This window comes from Hordeum vulgare, chromosome 3H (genome assembly GCF_904849725.1).
Source record: "Hordeum vulgare subsp. vulgare chromosome 3H, MorexV3_pseudomolecules_assembly, whole genome shotgun sequence".
In the NCBI taxonomy this organism is placed as follows: Eukaryota; Viridiplantae; Streptophyta; class Magnoliopsida; order Poales; family Poaceae; genus Hordeum; species Hordeum vulgare.
This window is the reverse complement of record NC_058520.1, coordinates 620,772,405-620,781,063: the sequence shown is the minus strand read 5'-3', so window position 1 is coordinate 620,781,063 and position 8,659 is coordinate 620,772,405.

Genomic DNA, 8,659 nt, shown 5'->3' with positions numbered 1-8,659 from the left:
ATAGTAGCAAACTTTGCAGACTGAGTCTATAAAACCGAGGATTGTCCTCGTTGCTGCGCAAAAGGCTTATGTCCTTAATGCACCACTCGGTGTGCTGCACCTCGAGCGTCGTCTGTAGATGTTGTGAACATCCGACATACACATTTCTGATGACTACACGATAGTTCAGTACAAAATACTTAATGGCTTAGAAGCAAGGCGTCGAAGATGTTTTGAAACGTCACGGAACATAAGAGATGTTCTAAAGAGATGAAATTGTGATTTCATGCTTGTGCCCTTGTTAAGAGGTATGAGACCTCCGACAAGATTCTTTGTCCACGAAGTAAAGGAGAAAAGCTCAATCGTTGAGCGTGTGCTCGGATTATCTGAGTACGACAATCGCTTGAATCAATTGGGAGTTGATCTTCCAGATAAGATAGTGATGGTTCTCCAAAGTTACTGCCACCAAGCTGTGAGAGCTTCGTGATGAACTGTAACATATCAAGGATAGATACAATGATCCTTGAGCGATTCGCGATGTTTGACACTGCGAGAGTAGAAATCAAGAAGGAGCATCAATAGTTGATGGTTAGTAAAACCACTAAGTTTTGAGAAAGGCAAGGGCTAGAAGGGATACTTCGTGAAACGGCAAAGCAGTTGCTGCATTAATGAAGAGACCCCAGATTAAACCCAAGCCCGGGACTAAGTGCTTCTTTTATGAGGGGAACGGTCACTGAGGCGGAGCAACTCTAGATACTTGGTAGATAAGAAGGTTGGCAAAAGTCGAAAGAAGTATATTTGATATACATGATGTTGATGTGTACTTTACTAGTACTCCTAGTAGCACGAGGGTATTGGATACCGGTTCGGTTGCTAAGTGATTAGTAACACGAAATGAAAGCTATGGCATAAACGGAGACTAGCTAAAGGCGAGGTGATGATACGTGTTGGAAGTGTTTCCAAGGTTGATATGATCAAACGTCGCACGCTCCCTCTACCATCGGGATTGGTGTTAAACCTAAATAATTGTTATTTGGTGCTTGCGTTAAGCATGAACATGATTGGATCGTGTTTATTGCAATACGATTATTCATTTAAAGAGAATAATGGTTACTCTATTTTCTTGAATAATCACCTTCAATGGTTTATTGAATCTCGATCGTTGTGTCACACATGTTCATGATATTGGTGCCAAAAGATACGAGGTAATGATGATAGTACCACTTACTTGTGGCACTGCCGCTTGAGTCATGTTGGTATAAATTGCATGAAGAGGCTCCATGCTGATGGATCTTTATACTCACTTGATTTTAAATCACTAGTGACATGCAAATCATACCACATGAGCAAGGCCTTGTTTTCATTGAGATGAAAAAGATAGTAACTTGTTGGAAGTGATGCATTTTGATGTATGCAGTCCAATGGGTGCTGAGGCACGTAGTGGATATCATTATGTTCTTACTTCAATGACGATTTGAGTAGATACAAGAGTATTTACTTAATGAATCACAAGTCTGAAATACTGAAAAGTTCAATTCTGTTTCGGAGTGAAGTTCGTCGTAACAAAAGGATAAACTATCTACGATATGATCATAGAAATGAATATCTAAGTTACGAGCTTTGGTACGCAGTTAAGACAATGTGAAAATTGTTTCGCAGTTCATGCCACCTGGAACATCATAGTGTGATGATGGGTCTGAACGTCATAGCCACGCACTATTTGGTATGGTGCATGCTATGATGTCTCTTATCGAATTACCACTATCGTTTATGGGTTATGCATTAGAGACAACCGCATTCACTTTAAATAGGGCACCGCGTATTTCCGTTGAGATTACACAATATAGACTGAGGTTTAGAGAAATCTAAACTGTCGTTTCTTGAAAGTTTGGGGCTTCGACACTTATGTGAAAAAGTTTCAGTCTGATAAGCTCGAACCCAAAGCGGATAAATGCATCTTCATAGGATATCCAAAACAGTTGGGTACATCTCCTATCTCAGATCCGAAAGCAAAGTGTTTGTTTCTAGAAACGGATCCTTTCTCGAGGAAAGGTTTCTCTCGAAAGAATTGAGTGGGAGGGTGGTAGAACTTGATGAGGTTATTGAACCATCACTTCAACGAGTGTGTAGCAGGGCGCAGGAAGTTGTTCCTGTGGCGCCTACACCAATTGAAGTGAAAGCTGATGATGGTGATCATCGAGCATCGAATCAAGTTACTACAAATCTCGTAGGTTGACAAGGTCGCGTACTACTGCAGAGTGGTACGGTAACCCTGTCTTGGAGGTCATGTTGTTGAGCAACAATGAACCTACGAGTTATGGAGAAAGCAATGGTGGGCCCGGATTCCGACAAATGGCTGGAGGCCATGAAATCCGAGAGAGGATCCATGTATCAAAACAAAGTGTAGACTTTGAAAGAACTACTTGATGGTCATAGGACTATTGAGTAAAGATGGATCTTTAAAAGGAAGATAGACGATGATGGTGATAAGTCACTATGAAGAAAAGCTCTCGACTTGTCGCAAAGATGTTTCCGACAAGATCAAACAGTTGACTATGATGAGACTTTCTCACTCGTAGCGATGCTAAAAGTCTGTTAGAATTATGTTAGTAGTTGCTGCATTATTTATGAAATATTTCACATAGGATGTCAAAACATTGTTTCCTCGACGGATTCCTTGAGCAAACATTGTATGTGATACAACCAGGAGGTTTTTTCGATCCTAAAGATACTAGCAAGTATGCAAGCTCCAGCGATCCTTCAATGGACTGGTGCAAGCATCTCGGAGTTGGAATATACACTTTGATGAGATGATCAAAGATTTTCGGTTTGTACAAGGTTTATGAGAAACTTGTATTTCCAAAAAAGTGAGTGGGAGCACTATAGAATTTCTGATAAGTATATGTGGTTGACATATTGTGGATCAGAAGTAATATAGAATTTCTGTAAAGCATACAAGGTTGTTTGAAAGGAGTTTTCAAAGGAGTACCTGGATTGCGCTACTTGAACGTTGAGCATCAAAGATCTATGGAGATAGATCGAAAGCGCTTAATGGAAGTTTCAACAAGATCCATGCCTTGACAAGTTTTTGAAGGAGTTCAAAATAGATCAGCAAAGAAGGAGTTCTTGGTTGCGTTGTGAGGTGTGAATTTGAGTAAGACACAAAACCCGACCCCGACAGAATAAAGAGAATAGACGAAGGTCGTCTTCTATGCCTTGGCCGTAGAATCTGAAGTATGCCATGCTGAGTACCGCACCTGATGTGTGCCTTGACTCAAAGTCTGTTGAGAGGTACAGAGAGTGATCCATGATTGAATCACTAGCAGCGGTCAAAATTTATCCTTAGTAACTGATGGACTAAGGAATTTTTCTCGATTATGGAGGTGGTTAAAGAGTTCGTCGTAAAGGGTTACGTCGATGCAAGCTTTGACACTAATCCGAATAACTATGAGTAGTGAAACGGATTCGTATAGTAGAGTAGATATTTGGAGTATTTCCGAATAGCACATAGTAGCAGCATTTATAAGATGACATAAAGATTTGTAAACAACACACGTGTCCTAAAGTTTCAGAACCGTTGACTAAAACCGCTCTCACGAGCAAGACGTGATCAAACCCCATGACTATATGGGTGTTGGATTCGTTGGAATCACATGGTGATGTGAACTAGATTATTGACTCTAGTGCAAGTGGTAGACTGTTGGAAATATGCCCTAGAGGCAATAATAAATTAGTTATTATTATATTTCTGTGTTCATGATAATCGTTTATTATCCATGCTATAATTGTATTGATTTGAAACACAGTGCATGTGTGGATACATAGACAAAACACTGTCCCTAGTAAGCCTCTAGTTGACTAGCTCGTTGATCAAAGATGGTCAAGGTTTCCTGGCCATAGGCAAGTGTTGTTACTTGATAACGGGATCACATCATTAGGAGAATCATGTGATGGACTAGACCCAAACTAATAGACTTAGCATGTTGATCGTGTCATTTTGTTGCTACTGTTTTCTGCGTGTCAAGTATTTGTTCCTATGACCATGAGATCATATAACTCACTGACACCGGAGGAATGGTTTGTGTGTATCAAACGTCGCAACGTAACTAGGTGACTATAAAGATGCTCTACAGGTATCTCCGAAGGTGTTCGTTGAGTTAGTATGGATCGAGACTGGGATTTGTCACTCCGTGTGACGGAGAGGTATCTCGGGGCCCACTCGGTAATACAACATCACACACAAGCCTTGCAAGCAATGTGACTTAGTGTAAGTTGCGGGATCTTGTATTACGGAACGAGTAAACAGACTTGCCGGTAAACGAGATTGAAATAGGTATGCGGATACTGACGATCGAATCTCGGGCAAGTAACATACCGAAGGACAAAGGGAATGACATACGGGATTATATGAATCCTTGGCACTGAGGTTCAAACGATAAGATCTTCGTAGAATATGTAGGATCCAATATGGGCATCCAGGTCCCGCTATTGGATATTGACCGAGGAGTCACTCGGGTCATGTCTACATAGTTCTCGAACCCGCAGGGTCTGCACACTTAAGGTTCGACGTTGTTTTATGCGTATTTGAGTTATATGGTTGGTTACCGAATGTTGATCGGAGTCCCGGATGAGATCACGGACGTCACGAGGGTTTCCGGAATGGTCCGGAAACGAAGATTGATATATAGGATGACCTCATTTGGTTACCGGAAGGTTTTCGTGCATTACCGGAAAAGTTTCGGGCTCATCGGTAGTGTACTGGGAGTGCCGGGGACCATAAGGAGGGGTGTCACGCCCCAAGGGGTCTCATGGGCTATGGGAAGAGATAAACCAGCCCCTAGTGGGCTGGAATAAGTTCCCACTAAGGCCCATAAGGTTTGAGAAGGAAAAAACACAAGGTGGAAAGAGTTTCCAAGTGGGAAGGTGGAATCCTACTCCAAGTAGGATTGGAGTAGGACTCCTCCACCTCCAATTTCGGCCAAACCTTTAGGTTTTGAGGCTGCCTCCTCCCCTCCCTCCCTCCTATATATAGTGGGGTTTTAGGGCTGATTTGAGACAACTTTTGCCACGGCAGCCCGACCACATACCTCCACGGTTTTACCTCTAGATTGCGTTTCTGTGGAGCTCGGGCGGAGCCCTGCTGAGATTAGATCACCACCAACCTCCGGAGCGCCGTCACGCTGCCGGAGAACTCATCTACCTCTCCGTCTCTCTTGCTGGATCAAGAAGGCCGAGATCATCGTCGAGCTGTACGTGTGCTGAACGCGGAGGTGCCGTCCGTTCGGCACTAGATCGGAGCGGATCGTGGGACGGATCGCGGGACGGTTCGTGGGACGGTTCGCGGGGCGGATCGAGGGATGTGAGGACGTTCCACTACATCAACCGCGTTTCTTAACGCTTCTGCTGTGCGATCTAGAAGGGTACGTAGATCGGAAATCCCCTCTCGTAGATGGACATCACCATGATAGGACTTCGTGCGCGTAGGAATTTTTTTGTTTCCCATGCGACGTTCCCCAACAGTGGGGACGGGTTTTTTTTTCACAAGTTCATTTGTTCGTCGGATGATTCGTCTTCAAATGATGAAGTGCTTGTGGTTGCTGCATTGGTCGTCAATGACCACATTGCTAGGTAGCGGCCCCGGAAGAGGGGATCAATCCCGAGCAATGCTCCGGCCTTGAACCGCAATAGGGATAAAGTCCATGCACTGCTCTGTGTTGATTACTTTGAGAATAACCCGCTTTTGAAACCACATAAATTCCATTGCCGCTTTCGGATGGCAAGACATGTGTTCAATCATATTTGGGAGGGGAGTGATAGCGTATGCCGCGTACTTTGAGTGCAACGAGGATGCTCTTGGGAAGCTTGGCTTCTCCTCTTACCATAAATACAATGCGGATATTCGCATGCTTACGTATGAAATTTCGGGCGATCTTGAGGGTGAGCACTGCTACTTGTGATGGTGTTGGGATTTCCCGGAAGAGGAAGGGTAATGTAGTAAAGTAGCAAAAAGTAGAACTAAGGTTTATCGAACCAATAGAAGAACCAAGCAAATTACCGTCAGCAACACCAACACCTACACACAAACGAGCAAATACTTGCACTTAACCCGAGCAAGAGGGTTGCCAATCCCCTTGTAGTCGTTAGCGGCAAGGATTAAATCTGATAGTGATAGATTGATAAACTGCAACAAGATAATTTTGGTTTTTATAATATGATTAAAGTAGACCAAGTTTTCACTTGAGACTTGTCTCTTAATAGCATGGGATACGACGGTAGATAATTTCAAGGTGCAACATGAAGGCAAGTCATTCAACTAAGAGGAGAAGTTCAAGGCGCAATATGCTGCCCTCATGGGGAACGATTAGAAGAAAGACGAGGAAGAGGTTGTGGATGGCAAGAAGACACGACCGCAGGGGAAGACCAACTCCAAGAAGGAGGACAAGTGGGACGCGCCGTCCAACGCCTTGATCACTACCGTGGAGGGCATGACGACCAAGAAAGACTCAAGGTAGAAGAAGCGTCAGGAAGATCATGTGAACGCCTTCATGGAGATTCAAAGGAGGAGCCTCATATGGAGGTGGAGAAGCAAGCGAAGATGTTAGAAATGGAGGTGGAGAAGCAAGCGAGGATGTTCGAGATCGAGGCTACCAATGCCAAGACCAAGGCGAAAGAAGTTGCCCTCGCTAGCATGATGACGGGGGTGGCGATCATGAAGGTGGACCTCAACATCATATCACCGAGGAAGAGGCCATGGTTCAAGAAGATGCAAGCCAACATGCTCAAGTTTGTCGAAGACTGATCAATGGCCGCAGGCGCCATCCTTTTTTGTATACCTACAAGCGTGCTGGCATGACCACCGGCCGAGACGGCGTGGTCGCACTACGAACCTTTTTTGAATGCTGGCATGTGTGTCGGCCGCTGACAAATGCGCCAACAAGGCTGTGTGATGAACTTTCGTGGGCGGCATGTGTTGGAAATATGCCCTAGAGGCAATAATAAATTAGTTATTATTATATTTCTTTGTTCATGATAATCGTTTATTATCCATGCTATAATTGTATTGATTGGAAACACAATATTTGTGTGGATACATAGACAAAACACTGTCCCTAGTAAGCCTCTAGTTGACTAGCTCGTTGATCAAAGATGGTCAAGGTTTCCTGACCATAGGCAAGTGTTGTCATTTGATAACGGGATCACATCATTAGGAGAATCATGTGATGGACTAGACCCAAACTAATGAACGTAGCATGTTGATCGTGTCATTTTGTTGCTACTGTTTTTCTGCGTGTCAAGTATTTATTCCTATGACCATGAGATCATATAACTCACTGGCACCGGAGCAATGCCTTGTGTGTACCAAACGTCACAACGTAACTGGGTGACTATAAATGTGCTCTATAGGTATCTTCGAAGGTGTCCGTTGAGTTAGTATGGATCAAGACTGGAATTTGTCACTCCGTGTGACGGAGAGGTATCTCGGGGCCCACTCGGTAATACAACATCACACACAAGCCTTGCAAGTAATGTGACTTAGTGTATGTCATGGAATCTTGTATTACGGAATGAGTAAAGAGACTTGCTGGTAAACGAGATTGAAATAGGTATGCGGATACTGACGATCGAATCTCGGACAAGTAACATACCGAAGGACAAATGGAATGACATACGGGATTATATGAATCTTTGGCACTGAGGTTCAACCGATAAGATCTTCGGAGAATGTGTAGGATCCAATATAGGCATCCAGGTCCCGCTATTGGATATTGACCGAGGAGTCCCTCGGGTCATGTCTACATAGTTCTCGAACCCGCAGGGTCTGCAAACTTAAGGTTCGACGATGTTTTATGCGTATTTGAGTTATATGGTTGGTTACCGAATGTTGTTCGGAGTCCCGGATGAGGTCACGTACATCACGAGGGTTTCCGGAATGGTTCGGAGACGAAGATTGATATATAGGATGACTTCATTTGATTACCGGAAAGTTTTCGACATTACCGGAAATGTACCGGGAGTGACGAATGGGTTCGGGATGTTCGCCGGGGGGGGGGGGGGGGGGGCAGCCTACCCGGGAGAAGCCCATAGGCCTTAGGGGTGCCGCACCAGCCCTTAGTGGGCTGGTGGGACAACCCAAGAGGCCCTATGCGCAGGTATCAAAGGAAAAAAAGGGGGGGAAGTGGGAAAGTGGAGAAGGACTCCACCTTCCAATCCTAGTTGGACTAGGATTGGAAGGGGAGGACTTCCCCCCTTGCTTCGGCCGACCCCTTGGGGCTCTCTTGAGCCTCAAGGCAGGTCCCTCCCCCTCCCTCCTATATATACTGAGGTATTAGGGCTGATTTGAGACAACTTTGCCACGGCAGCCCGACCACATACCTCCACGTTTTTTTCCTCTAGATCGTATTTCTGCGGAGCTCGGGCGGAGCCCTGCTGGGATAGATCACCACCAACCTCCGGAGCACCATCATGCTGCCGGAGAACTCATCTACCTCTCCGTCTCTCTTGCTGGATCAAGAAGGACGAGATCATCGTCGAGCTGTACGTGTGCTGAACGCGGTGGTGCCGTCCGATCGGCACTAGATCGGAGCGGATCGTGGGACGAATCGCGAGACGGTTCGAGGGACATGAGGACGTTCCACCACGTCAACCGCGTTTCTTAACGCTTCCTGCTGTGCGATCTACA